This window comes from Brachycentrus maculatus, unplaced genomic scaffold (genome assembly GCF_059751285.1).
Source record: "Brachycentrus maculatus isolate JH-2025_06_01 unplaced genomic scaffold, ASM5975128v1 h1tg000071l, whole genome shotgun sequence".
Taxonomy (NCBI): domain Eukaryota; kingdom Metazoa; phylum Arthropoda; class Insecta; order Trichoptera; family Brachycentridae; genus Brachycentrus; species Brachycentrus maculatus.
The window spans coordinates 1,161,314-1,177,173 of NW_028280825.1; the positions used below are offsets into that span (position 1 = coordinate 1,161,314).

Here is a 15,860-nt window from a genome sequence, read left to right on the forward strand (position 1 = left end):
AATCACGTTTGCTTATTTTTTAAATTAGCTGTTGATTTTGTTTAAAGGTTTCGATAATAGATGACAGTAAAATACACCGATAATGACACTTCAATACAGCGAACTGTTTTACCGACTCATATTATATTTGTGAATTAAAATTTTTGATACTTATTATAAGTTTTGGGTTCATTCAATGGCTACTATAGAATTTTATCTGATGCAATCTAACAAAAACTTATTTATAATACCTAAGCTACCTAGGTATCTACCAGACCCGAATTTTTCGCTGTTTTACAAAAATATAGAACTGTTATATAAAAAGTTCTATTCATTCAAATTTTCAAATCTATATGTCGCTGTTTCTCATATAGAAAAATATTTTAATGATTCCGTTTCTAAACAAAAACAAAACATTAGTTTTGATCATCTCACTTCATGACAACATGTCATGAGCTTTTTAAATTCTTGTGATGGCATTTTGCAGTAAATAATATCATTTTAATCACCGTTCCCCTTTTTAACGTTTCAATGACAAAATATGGTTTTTACCTGAATTTATAATTAACGCGATGGAAAAAATATTTTCAAGTAAGTTTTAATTTTATTTAAATTATGAATCTGTTTACGAGGAAAATATTTTAATATTTTCCAATTTAAAAATACCGCCGTTGATCCCACTATGTCAAGGTAATGATGTCATATTAGAATTATATTGATCTATGTCTTTAATACGTATGCCTTATTACCTATTTCGTTACCTTCCCATTTTATCGATATCTCAAATAATTTATGATTGAGAAATGCATTAAAACATCTGTTTTTTCCATTAAAAAAAAATTTTTATTCTTATAGAAGGAAAATGTGGTATTCCTTGTTCTAGTTTACACTAACAAATTCTAATTTTACAAAATTTGGATTAATAATTATAACCTGGGTTAGTTAATAGAACGCCGTTTTTGTAAAATTCTAGATCAAGTTTCTCTTTTCAATTCTTGAGATGTATTCCAATTATCAAACCATTTTTAAAAATATATTTAACTTTGATTTTAACTAGAATATTGTTATTATATCAACAATGTCCTTCCTCTGAACGGAAGCAGCCTGATTGTAGTAGTAGTTTTAGTAAAATACAATGTTAAATATGCTTCAATCCATACCTTATCATTAATTTAAAACACTGGATTTTAAAAAATAAAACAATGAAATAAAAGTATACTGAGAACTTTTTCTTAATTTAATGTTAATATTATTTTTTACAAATGTAAATAAAACATGGTTAAAATTTTCGTGTGGATTTTCGGTGGTAAATAATTCACATGGAGATCACTATTTTCTATTCTAATATCCTCGATCTCTTTTGTATTTTTGTAAGATAAGTTAAATCTAGAAGATGCAAGACATATTTCAGGGTAATGGTTCTATCATAATACTACGAAGAAAAAAAAACAAGAAAATAGACATATTACACTATAGTTCGAATACGACGACGTGACGAGCTTAGCCACCATTCGCTATGTCAGATGGTCACGTGTCTGTTTTAACCAATAGAAATCGATTATCAATTTTTGTTTGGCGCATGCGTCGTAGCTCAGCTGATGTAAACTTGTAAACAAAGCAAACGTCAATCCTGTTTCCAGTTTTCAGTTTTAAATCTGCTTTCGTGTCGTTTGGATCAGTGCACCCATATCCACGAATAGGATTCTAATAAAAATATGGGAACTAGTGCTTCACGCCAATTTTAACAGCCGTTTGTATAAAGTATTACCGCCAGTGTCAGCGGAGCGGAATCACATTAAATGGCGGAAAGCTAGCGTTTTGCGAAGATAGTGAAAATTACACGGTATTATTTTTGTTTGACGGTGTCGATAGCTATCGCGGACACAAAGGATTTATAGTTCCGCATATGGAAACAGGTTGTTACTTGAATATTTGTACCTGGAGGTAAGAAATACTTCATAATATTATTATTTAGGTTTTTTTGTTTGTTATGTAACGTGTAACCATCATCCACGAATGACATTCAACACGTAGGGAAATGAAACAATAACAAAAAAATCAAAATATTTTACATTATTTTTACGACTAATCAACTTTCATTTAAATATTTCTTTACTCGCAATTCGTAATTTTAAACAGAATGTAGATTTTAATATGTTGGACGAATGTAATTTTGTCGAATCAGAAACCGTTACGAAACTTGAATACATCAGAGTTGATTCTTCTTTGATTCGTATTCGTATTTTTGCGCTGTAAATATTTATTTGCACGTAAAAAATTAAATGTAAAATTGCTTTTATTGATTTTATAATTTAAGTAAAGCGCAGTCTAAAATTATAATTTTTCGCTAACTTTCACAAATTTGCTTATGATGCATGTTGTTATTATTAAACTGTTAGATTGTTATATTATCATTTGTTTCATAATTATAAACAGTAATTAAAAACATTTATGGAACTATGTAAATACCTGTTGGTTTTCTATAAAAAAAATAAACTATTACTAAAGCGTGACCATTCATCCCTATACGTCGGGAAACTGTTGTCCCGACTACCTAATATCACGAAAATATACATTAAAAAAGGGCCATCAGTGAGCTGAGAAAAGAAAAGGGATGACCTTTAATCTTGTTTCTCGAGGCAAACAAAAAAATCAAAAAAATAAATACCCACAGATCTCAGCTTCCTGGCCAATTTCATTAGTCCTAAAATTCCCGAAAAACAAATGACACCGAAATTCATCGCCAAAATGATACGTGGCTGATTTTTTTTTCGTTCTCATCTTTGCAATTTATTGGGATTGAGTATGTTTCTTATATTTTCCTCCCTACTTCATTTTTTTAATAATTGGGTCCTGATGGAGTGCTATGTGCCTTCTAGCGACTACACTCATACCATTCGTCATGTTATTTTTTCGAAATATTTATGTTGTACGTATGTTAATCACAAAAATATTTGAATTTAACCCTTTGAACGCGTTAATCAAAAAATATAAGTTGATTTGAAAAATACAAATTTTCCATAAAAAATAAATTATTCTATAAAATTCCTTTTATTTGTTTACTTTAGTCCATGGCTTTTTCAAGCCATGGACGATAGTCGATTTACGCGTTCAAAAGGTTAAGGCCCATTGTTCGATAAATCGCAACTTAATTTCCTTTAAACCCTGGTAACATTTGACGCAAATGATTGGTTCATATATATAGAACTTCCAAGAATTCGAGTAGCGTGGTTATCAATCATGGGTAGAATTGGTGAATGTTACACGTGTGTAAAGTGACTAAAACCAGCCTATGACGGTCGTAAGCCGCGTAAATGCCGAGACTTCCATATTTTTCTTCATCTATGTTGAGATGTCAAAAAATAATTTGTCAGTTTAATAATATTTTTGTGACGTACTCGTAGTTCCTGTCTGGGAGACAGTGCGGATTATGAGTCACTAAGCTCAGAGTCTTTGCTCTATCGTCTTACCACTCCACCCACACGGGGTCGTACCGGGACGTACAAAATAAGCAATGTCGTATCAAAGAAAATAAACTAGGAAATAAAATCCCGAAGTTCTGACGAGAACTGCCGACGAATTGTCAGCGATGGTCGTCCTGGGCGGCGCGAACCTGATGCCTTGTAAAAGGGGCAAGCTTGATTAAGGCTCTCGGGAGGCATGCAGAGTACATGGCCAAGCCAACGGAATCGACATGAAGTATTTATTGCACTAATATTAAGTCTTGTAACGCCTATCTTCACCTTATGGTGCATAGGGTACCGTATCAGATCGACAAGGTGTTAAAGTCCAGTGCACGTTAAATTGCAACATAATTTTCTCTAAAACCAGGAAACATTTGACGTATTTGTATTTTTTTCTTATAACACCGTTTTGGTATTGAAAAAAATTCTTCTTCAAAATAAATATGTATAAGGTTTTGAAAAAATTGCTTTTTTAAGGTGAGGGGTTATTTTTTTTATTCCAAAAAAAATGTGCGCAGACCACACGTACGACTTACTGATTAGATGTACTCGCAAACAACCGAAAATTTCCTTTTATCTAGATTTTGCGTATCAATTAGGTATTCTCATGAATAGATTTGTACCAAAAAATACATTTTCATATTTTCAACAAATAAATATAAGTTTTTTCGTGTCTCATGTGTATTCGATAAATATTTTACAATATTCAATGTTACTGTCAAAATCCCAGACAGCACAGGCCAAAAGTTCTGTGAACCCACATTTGTAACTTTTGAACTGTAACGTTTTGGAGTCAAGCAACACGTCAAACACTACAATTTTACCATATTCCGCACTTTGCGGTATTAAAACACGAATGTCTGTACCCAAGAAAAGTTGAAAAGTTTGTTCACCCGATTGTCCTTTGGAGACCTGACGCCAACGACCCCTCGTTGCATAGTCATGCGACAGGGTGACCATAAATTCAGTTTATCTCTGGTGCAGCTTGAAGCGCAGTGAGTGAACCTTTTAAAGGCTGGCTAAAGGATTAGCTTTGGTATTTGCACTGTTTTGCATCGTGGCCTTCCTTTGTTCGCTCAAATGTGTCATACTTACCTAGCTATAATATTTATCTTGTCTAGATAATGGTTTATTATTTAGGTACCTAGACTAGTGGTAGGTACTGAAATGTCTGAAATATGACAAATTCGTATTTTTTATCACAATGCGACGCGACATGATACTTATGTGATTAAAATGAATTGAGACTTTTCTACGAGATGTTGATTCTTTGATAAGATGTTGAAATTGCCATAAAAATATTTAGAGCTTAAAAGAATCTTCTGTATAATTTTAAATAATTAACAATAGCACCTACTTTTTTTAGCTTGATCATTTATTTAATTAAAAAATATGTCTTATGAAAGCTGTGATTTAAGACTAGCATTTTAATTTTCATTCTAAATTTTCATTTTTATCATCATATATTGAACAATTAATGAAGATTTTTGAGTGTGCGCCTCGTTTTAATTTTAAATAAAAAAAATGTTTTATTTTTATTTAATAAATGTGCACTTTTTTAATACAATTTAAAATAATTTATATACATTTCTCCTTTATACAATTTTATAATTTTAGTTTCGCCGAACATCTCCAAAAAAGAGATAGCTCTTGTGCTTGGAGAGGGACTTTTTCCTTTTTTTATTACTAGAAGTTAATCATTATTAGTCTGCTATTGTGATATTTATATGCTAGTCTTTGTTTCATTCCTAAAAATCGATCGTAAATACCATCGACCGCGGAATATGATATAAATATGTTAAATTTTTAAATAGGTAAAAATTCACATCGATTATTACCTCAAATGCATCACTGATATCAATACTTTTTTGATCACACTATCTGACTGCGACAAAATTTGAATTAGTAAAAAGGTACCAAGATAGAAAGCATTAAAATACTTGAACCCTTTACCTCGTGGGTACATTTCTGCGTACAACGTAAGACACCACGTGACGTAAGGAACAATAACAGTTGATTGTTTTCTATTTCAACTTTCAGTTTGATTTGCACGACTAAGAAAATGCTTCCTCATTGTAATTCAGCTTTTGATTTTGCCACACTTTATTGCATAGTATTTATCTTTTACATTTATACGAGAACCCATATTTTTAAATAAAAAAATATTTTCAATGCTTTGCATATTTTATGCACAAGTATACAGGTAATATGTGCCCATAATTATAAAAGTGGCGTAAGTCATGTTTTATTCGTATTGAGATATATAAAGGTTTGCATTTCAATGTTTGAAAAAATATTTTTACTATAAACAATTCCGGTTTTCAAAACTTTTGTAGTCTACTAGGTTTACAGTTTATTTTGCATGGAGCTTAAAAGCATAGAAAGTTTATTTTATTAGGTTCAAATGACTTTTTTTTTTAAATAACAGAATGAATTATGTTTTGAAATAATATATAGAATGAATTATGTTTATTTCTCTCTCTAGAATATTTATTTCTCGAAATAATATATATAATGAATTATGGTCATTCTGATGAAACTGGTCTTAGTCATTTTTCATGTATATTATACTCCGACGAATTGATTGAAATACATTATCGAACATTTTTATCATACCAATCACCGCTAAAACGTGTTAATGTTAACGATAAATTTATATTTTCTAACGATATATTTTTAGAATCTATTATTATTTTAAAATACATACATCAATGCGCAATTTATTATCTTGCGAACCAATCACACCAATATTGACGTTTACATACGCTTATTAGAAAAAATCAGTTTTAAGTATATGTATATTATTATAAAATATTATTTTTTATTACTTATTAATATTCAACCTAGGCTTTCTCTTGATACAAAAGTAACACAATAAAATATTATACATATACCAAAATATTACAGATAAGTTAAGGCCTTACTCTCAGTAATATAATTCATCAAGCGTCCTGCTGCACTGAGAGCCGCACGTCGTTTCACGCCCAATTTTTCTTAGAAATATAAATAGAAAAAAGTATTTTTATATATTTTTTTAACTCATTACCTATTAATAACTCATCCTTTTCGAAAAAATATATTTATTTTGAAGAAAAATTTATTTTTTCAATACAAAAACGGTGTTTTGAGAAAAAAATTAAGTACGCAAATGTTACCTGGGTTTAAAGAAAATTAAGTTGCTATTTAACGTATGAAGGGCTTTTAGAGAGAGTAATCAGTTCAGGGCCAACGTATATGACATCTTGGATGTAACACTTGGTACTTCTTACTTGGTACTGTTTTACTAAATAAAGAGCACTAAGCGGTATCTAAACCAGTATCTCTCAAAGGGTGCGATAACGCCCTCTTGTGGGCGTTCTATAAGACCTTTACAGGGCATAGAAGCTCAAAGAGAGAGATAGAAGTGCTTAGAAGTAAGATATATATTTTTATTTCTTCCCTCTTTCCATGATGGGACATTCTGTCGATTTTATTTTCGAGAAATTTTGATAGGGAGACGCCAGACTAAAAAAGTTTGGAAACCTGTGATCTAAACTCATGACGAACTTTTTCTTCACATTTCTAAGGCCGCAGTGTAACGTCAGTTTGTTTGTATTTTTTTAAACATATTTTTTATAAGTTTACCGACTTTTTGAAAGGTTTCTTTTTGAAACTCGGGTCTTTTTAAAATCATAAACATCGCATTTCTATGGCGGAGTGAACTCTGTTCTTAAGCTAAGTGACCTCTACTACCTTCGGTTTCCTGAATATCCATTTTGGGAATGTTGCCTAGCGCTCGAGTACCTGCCCGTTCTTTAAGGAATTTTGCACAAAAACTGGTAATTTTTTTAAGTGTGCAAGGATCGTGCAAATGTCGCCGTTGCAAATTCGTTTCTATCGTGCATTTTAAATCTTGGATAGCATTGAGAAACTGCACAAAGGATTTTTCCTCCATTTAAAGTGTTATTGTTGAATATTAGTGTCGGATTTCGCGCCCACTGTTTTTATTTTCTCAACAACAGTGGATTTTATTTAGCCTTTTTACATTTTGATCATGCTCAAATTTGTTACTAAAGATTTTTTTTCTTTTTTTATCTCGGTGAATCACTGTGGAATCTGTCGTTTGACGTGATTGGCGACAAATTATGTTTTCGTAAGGAATGTTCATTGTGTTATTTATCAGTGAAAACGCTTGTTTTTGTACTTAAGGTCCAGTATTCGTTAAGTCTTAATTTTCTCTAAATCCAGGTAACATTGATTGTTTTGGTAAAATGTGATCATGTGACATGTGATCTCTCCGGTGGAATGAATTCTGTGTTTGCAAATATCCCCTTAATTTTAAATTTTCACACATGTTACTAAGTTTTAATGAAAATTGAGTTTACAATGTCAATAAAATGTTGACACGCTTTTAATTGTACCAAGGATATGAAGATGCATATTAGATTCCATAGTCTTATCTCTGAAGTGGTTTTTGCATGATTTATTGGTGTTGCCAGTAGACAGATAAATAAGAACATTTTTTTGTTTACTTGAGTAAGAACTACGCATTATTATTTACAAATTGCCATTATTATTATTCTTTTTGTGTAAAACAAAGCATCTAAATAGTTTTATCAAATTAATGCTATATACCATACAATATGTGGTGGTTATTGCTTTAAGCTATTAAAATTTGTCTGTTTTGAAAATGACTACTTTTTTGCCATAATAGTTCCATGCTCCAAGCGCCTTACGTCTTTATTTTTTATTGGCTGTTTTCTTTTCTTGACAACTCAATATATTTTAATTACATCGTCATTGATCAATCAATAGACCCGTTTCCTAAAATCATTCAGAAGCTGGCCCCATTCCCCTTCCGTTTCTGAAGTACCCATATTAATTTCTTCGTCGCTCTCTGCACTTTCCATCCTCCGAAAGTTGCGCATCTGGAAGAAATGTAATGCAATGGGAACGCAGCAAGCGGTTCGTAGCGCGCTTGCGAGCGTGTTAATAGCGTTTCTTCTTATTCTTCTCTAGCTATCTGTTCTCCACTGCTGGATATAGGCCTATTCCATATCCTTTATTCTCTTCGGTCGGTTGCTGTTTGCAGACAGTTTCAACCCCCCTTAGCGGCCATGTCGTCGGACTATCTTTTTTGAGGCCTCTTTTACTCTCCCAAGGTCCATATCAAAAGTTTCGGGGTCCATCTTGTAGGGTCTTGTCTTGCATATATGTCCTGCCATTGCCACTTGAGCCTTGCCATACGATCCATGATATCCGTTATATTGGTTCTGTTCCTGATTTCGTGATTTCCTTAAGAATCCCAAATACAAGATTGCGCTACATCTTGAGCGATTCGCTTCGATCTGCTCCAATATTTTCATTAGAGAAATTGGAGTTCGCGGAGCAGGTCTGCTCCCAGAGGCGTGCATTCTATAAGGCAGAAAATCAGTGCCTACCTTAGATTACTCGCGTTTCATACAGAAACACGACCAGTGCCTACTATGCCTTTAAGAATTGCCTACCTCATATTACTACCCAACTCTGTCTACCCTGATTAATAACTCTGTGTACGCCACTGCTGCTCCCAAGTACATAGTTACGTTACTTTACATATGACACTGACCCCCAATTAGGATAAGAATGCGAACTCTATTCACTCTAAAACTATCGTTAGGACCTCTAGAAAAAACTTCCTGTACTTTTGAATGTGACTTTGTTTTTAAACCGACATCTTATGTAGATGCCAGTTACCGGTTAGCCTTCCCTTTTTCTATTTTAATTTTCGATTCGACATCTACCGGCTGCCAATAATTTAGATTTAGATACTACTGCATTATGCAACGCTTGGAAGTGTGTTAATAGTATGTTAGTGAGTGTTCATTTGGTATATTCCGCGCGTACTGGATGTGACGTACAAACACTACAGAAGAAACAATTACATTAGGTTAAAAAAAATCTGAAGACCGTCGCCGAAAGATATAAACTATTACAGGATTTGGCGAATGCCGCAGACAAAATAAATGCATTTTTAAAATACCATAATAATAACATTAAAATAAATAAAGTACTTATATGTAATTAGCGTTATATATTTTTTGCTGTTGTGACCTGTGCACTCGGTAGTTTAATAGGATGGTCGTTCGACTATTTCGATGGTTTACTGACCAGTGTTAATTCCTTGGTTTCGAGTTAGGTTAGGTTAGAACAGAATTTCTAAAAGTGGGCTATAACGCCCCCTTGTGAGCGTTCTAGAAGATTTTACAGGGTATAAGAAGCCCAAAAGACAGATAGAAGTGCTAAGTAAGATATATATTTTTATTCCTTCTCTTTTTCTATGTTGGACATTCTGGCAATCTTATTTTCGCCTTTAACGAGAAATTTTGATGAGGGGGCGCCAGGCTAAAAAAGTTTGGGAACCTGTGAGTAAGAACTTCAACTTATAGAACAAAGTTGAGGTTTTTTATGCGTATATTTTCTATGTTTTATATGCTGTCTTTTATTTCGTGTAAGTTTTTTTTTCTTGTGTGCATATATTTTTTAAAAATATACTGATAATCACTAAGTAAAACTTAATTCTTCTCTCATATACCAAAAAAGTAAGGTCATATTTAAAATAAAATACACTTCTATAGAATTTAACCCTTTCTCAGATAGCTCGCTTGCATTTTACCGATAACGTCATGCGGTTTTTTGCAGATCATATAAAAATGATAAAACTAATGATCGTATTAACACCGGTTTTTTTTATACCCACTGCATAAAAAAAAAGACTGGTGTTGTAAATAGACCCAAAACTAATCGTTGCCTACTAGTTTTGAAGCACCGTGTATTATTTGTATAAACCGGAAGAGGCAGAGGTTTATTTGAATTAACGGTAATAAAAATGACGTCTCTCTTATTCAAAAGAGTACTTATGACATCCGTATCGTTATATTATTTTAGTTATAAAAAATGCCTAGGCTTTCTTTTCTATCAAAATAATTACGGCCTTTATCGTGACGGTGAAAATTACTAATCATTATTTATTGAATGGAGAATATGTCTCCGATGAAAATTGTTTTTATTTTAAGCGTTAAACTTTTAAAATATATAATGTACACCTAGCACTTTATAATTTCAATGTTTATGATGCGTAAAGTAAGAAATTATTTTAATGTGATTAAACATATCGAAATTGAATTGGTTTCGTCTTGTAATGACTGCAATTATTTTTCTGTAACGTGAAGGTTCGATGTTTTTGTAAATTTTGTGTTTTTGTTATATAGGCACATCATACAAACAAAATATTGAATTAAGCCAACTCAATTTTATTTTAACTACTGCACACTGGTGATAAGATATCGCTCAATCCTTTCAAGAGCGTCATAAATAAAAAACTGGATTTTTCAGGAGAACGTTTTTAAAGTTTAAAAATATAATACAATGTATTAAAAATAAATATCAAGCCACTTATTGAACTTTTCACCGTGCAACAGATCTTTTTAGGTAAAACCTGAAGGTTTTTTCTCCATTTGAAAAATATTTAGTATGTTTAAAAAAATAATTAAACATTACCTTTTCTTCAAAATGCAAAAAAAAACACTTTCTGCCCTGTAGCGGGTAAATATTAAGTTAAAAATATGCCTCTTTTGCTGGGATATAATACATTTTCTGGGCATTGCGAAAACATGCACAACTCAAAATTGACGATTTTTGATTTATGACGTTCTTGAAAGGAGTGAGCGATATGTGTAAAATATACACATATCTTATAACCAAAAAAAATCAAGAGTAAAACTATCCGAAATATGATAAATGCCTTTGACCACTAGAATGCTAAGTAAAATAATATAGTATAATTTATCAGTTTTTTTTATACTCTATATTTAGACTAATTGCGTTAGGATAAAGTATTCAACATGCATCTTTACATTAATCAATAGACCGCCACTCAATTTTCTTTAACCCCAGGTAACATTTAACGTAACTGTTTTTTTTTTCTTTAAACACCGTTTTTGTACAGAAAAAATAAGTTTTTCTACGAAATAAATATATGTTTAAAAAAAAGTATTATTGAGAGGTGAAGAGTTAAAAAATGTTAAAAATTATTTTTTTCATGTACAAAAAAAGATCAAATACCAATGTTTACTATATATCGCTCACTCCTTTCAACAACGTCATAAATCAAAAGTCGTCAATTTTCAGTTGTGCATGTTTTCGGAATGCCCAGAAAAAGTACTATATCCCAGCAAAAGAGGCATATTTTAAACTTAATATTCACCCGCTACAGGGCAGAAAATGTTGTTTTTGCATTTGAAGAAAAGGTATCGTTTAAATATAATTACTAAATATTTTTCAAATGGAGAAAAATCTTCAGGTTTTACTTTCAAAGATCTGTTGCACAGTTAAAAGTTCAATAAGTGGCTTGACATTCATTTTTAATACATTGTGTTATATTTTAAAACTTTAAAAACGCTCTCCTGAAAAATCAAGTTTTAAGCGATATATTTTTTAATGTGCGCAGTCACACGTCTGCTTGCGTTCATTGTCAAGTTCAAGGTTTCACCGAACAGATAATTATGTACATAAGTAAGTAATAATGTAATACATATTACTCATAAAAAATTAATCTTGTTCTATTATACATGAGTATATGTGTTTCATCTATGGAATACATACACGTTAACCTTGCACATATTTTTATGTACTGAAATAAAGCTTCCAAAACGATCAAACTCCTAATCGTACTATTCCACAACTATTTCATTTCCGTGTTTATGGTAAACGAACGCGACATCACGTTCACTGTGTTTATTTTATTTTTCATTTATTTACTTTGTACCTGCAATAATTAAAACAAATGTTTGTTTTTCTTGGTGTGCAGTGAGTTGCGTTTTTTCGCTAAAAACAAATCTCTAAGTAACAATCTAAGATTCTATCTAAAATAGTGAAAGTGAATTTCGTTTATTCGTTATTTTTTAATTCGAATCCTTTTGTTATAAAATTATTTTTAAAATGATTTCTTACAATTTATAGTAATATTGTTACATTATTTTTTTGTACTTTTTTTTATAAAAAAAATGTATGAAATATTAAAGTAAAACTTATTAAAACATAATACCCATAGAGAAAACAAGTGCAATTTTTTTAATTTGTAGAATTGTGGTCATAGACATGAACGACAATGAGTCTCGTTAAATTTTACCAAATTTTAAAACTAACCTATTAAGGTCAAATATTATCTTATCAGTATCTTTTAACTCCCTTTTTGCTACATTAATTGTATGAATATAATTCGTATCATATGTTTATTCACTTTGTACGAATATATTACATATAAGAAGGGTTATAAAAGAGTATTAAAGACTTTTGTCCGCCTCTGTAGTGTAATGGTCAGCATGCTCAGCTACCGTTCTGTGGGTCCCGGGTTCAATTCCCAAGGGGGGGTCAAATAAATATAAGTGATTTTTTCACCCTAATATTTATTCACTTTTACCTAAAGCGGAGGGCTGATCACCTTTCCTCCATGTGTTCACAATCAAGATAACACTGCGTTTATATGATGCAGTGCCCTATGCACCATTGGGGTACGGATAAGGGTTTGAAGAATAAGATTAAAGACTATCCATCGATATGAAATTTTCCCATATCTATCAACCGGACGCAAATAATTTCGTTTTGCAATTTTAAATCCATCTCGTAAATTAAAGGCATGTTAAAATATACGTACTATATCAACAGGAGTTGCTCCTGTCGTGTGAATATTGAATATACCACTGACCAGCGATGCGAGTTCCCTCATCATGTGGGTAATTGCATTTAGCTGGTGTAATATTTCTCTGCTACATACTCCACGTATATCCAGATGACCTAGTGGCCAGCGTTAGCCTATTTTCAATACGTACGGGTATTATAGTGCAGGTTGTGTAACTTGACATAGTTCCATACTTCCACACACTAGTTCTCTCTGCGACAGATTGTGCGTGCTAAACTCGCTTTTCTGCTGATTTATGAATTGTAAAATAAATATCACCGTTACTTCTGCAACGTGAGTTTAATCTGTTTAAAAATAACTAAGGGAAATTTAATAGGAAGATATTTAAAATTGTCGTTAAAACATGAACATATTTATTATTATTACCTTTGGGTACTTAATATTTTTTTTTCATAATTAATGAAATTCATTCCATATTAGATAGTTTAGTACTGACTTTTCTTACTGGAACTGCATTTTGTATAATAAAATTAATACTACTTGCATACTTTTTTCCGCATTTATTTTATTTGACCAGTGACCGGGTTTCGTCGTTACCGATATCATCAGACTGGTGGGAGGTTAGACAAAATTCTATGTTATATTATACACAACAAGGCAGGGGTTTACAATCATGTTTTTTTTTTTTTAAATAAAAAAATCATATTCAATGAATTTAAATAATGTAGTACAATAATTATACATATCGCTCACTCCTTTCAAGAACGTCATAAATCAAAAATCGTCAATTTTCAGCTGTGCATGTTTTCGGAATGCCTAGAAAATGTACTATATCCCAGCAACTATTTAACTTAATATTTACCCGCTGCAGGGCAGAAAGTGTTGTTTTTGCATTTTGAAGAAAAGGTATTGTTTAATTTTTTTTTAAATAAACTTAATATTTTTCAAATGGAGAAAAAACCTTCAGGTTTTACCTAAGAAGATCTGTTGCACAGTAAAAAGTTCAATAAGTCGCTTGATATTTATTTTTAATACATTGTGTTATATTTTTAAACTTTAAAAACGTTCTCCTGAAAAATCAAGTTTTTTGATTTATGACGTTCTTGAAAGGAGTGAGCGATATATGTAATAAAATTATATGAATTCAAACTATAAACCTTAACCAAAATTTATGTGTAGTTATTATCATAATACATGCACTACTTAAATTCATTTTTTCAGTAAAATTACATAAAATCGTAGTTTTTAACACCTTGTTCGATATACTTAACGCCTTATTGTATATACTTATAACATTTTATTTAGCCTCCCATCAATCTGGTGATGTCGGTTACGACGAAAGCTGGTCCAAATAAAAAAAACAGGTTCAAATAAATTAGTTGTGGAAAAAAATATATAAGTACTCATTTGGTGTTTTGTTATACTTAAAGATATTTTTATTAAAAGTATCTACTAATATGTATACGTAACATTTTAATGAATTGGCCTTTATTTCGGTCGATTTTACTTTATTCTAATTTTATTATCAATCACTAATTTTTGTGAGGTTATTTGTGTTTTATTTTGCGTTTCACTTAACCATTACGTTTGTAAACTACTAGATAAATAGCGTTATAAATTATTATTAATGATTTATGCACGCCAGAACCTTCTTGTACGAGCTCTAGCCACGGGGCCATGATTTACCTTTGTTTTATTTATACTTCACTTTCATTTTTAATTGTTTTACTGCATTATTCATAGTCGGTTTCATCGTGCCTTGTTGCTACGCCGAGAATGATTACATTTCGTGCTTATTTATATGAACATCGAATAGCGATAAACTGATAATTGCTGTAGATGCGTTATGTAATTAAATGTGTGCTTTTTGGAGCATAATTTCGTATTATTTAATGATTGTGAAAACTCTCGTTCCGTAAATACGCCATTTTCTAAGGAACATAATGATGTTCTCGTATCAAACAACTACAGAATTATATTATTATCAGATTACTTTCTTTTATACTGCTTCTTTTTCTGCCTGGTGTAGGCATTGGGCCCTGTTTTTAAGGTCGATTCCCAGCTGTCAATCCATCTCTTTGACATCAACACAGGAACATCTCAACACAGGAAGAATATGTCTGGGTATTTACAAGACATTTATTTAAAAAATAGTTTTTTACCGCAATGGCAGCCCCATTTGTCGAACGTAACAGTAACACACGCAATATGTACTAAACATTGCTCATGGCGGATAACTGCTGTCACTTTTTTTAGATAGCATTGTTGTTTAATATTTTTTCGTTCTTAATATCTAAGATTTTTAATACTTAAAATTTTTTGGCAAATAACCCAAAATTGAGTAATACATTAATATTTACGTTTGAAATGTGTTCTTTCTATTTTATTTATTTTTCATTTAACTAGAATTAGCCACGACGACTCGTGTTTGGGTACAGCTAGTTAAAATCGTAGCACAAAATTAGATTTTGGAAATCTTTTTTATTTTTATGAAGTATTTACTGGTAGGATATCCTTCATTAAAGTTACTACTTTAAAAAAATCGATTTTTTTGTTTGTTTGCTTGTTTTTTGAATAAGAAGAGTTATGTATAATATATAATATTATTCAATCATACAGTGCGATAATTAATTGGTGGTGTCGAAGTTTCGCTTCCGTCATTACAAATCAGTCCAACCGACAATTTATTAAAGAGGCTAAACACTTAGTAAACATCGCATCGATATAATTATCTTATCGGCCTACTACTCGTTCGAGTA

General features: G+C 31.3%; 1 protein-coding gene across 1 annotated transcript in view; it reads left to right on the forward strand.

Moving 5' to 3' along the window:
• Positions 1–1,624: 1,624 nt before the first annotated feature.
• Positions 1,625–15,860, forward strand: part of mlt (tubulin folding cofactor E like protein mlt) — a 64,951-nt gene continuing 50,715 nt past the window's right edge. Inside the window, exon 1 of the mRNA XM_088257159.1 lies at positions 1,625–1,923. The gene's annotated coding sequence lies outside the window, so the exon portion shown is untranslated. The remainder of the gene's footprint in view (positions 1,924–15,860) is intronic.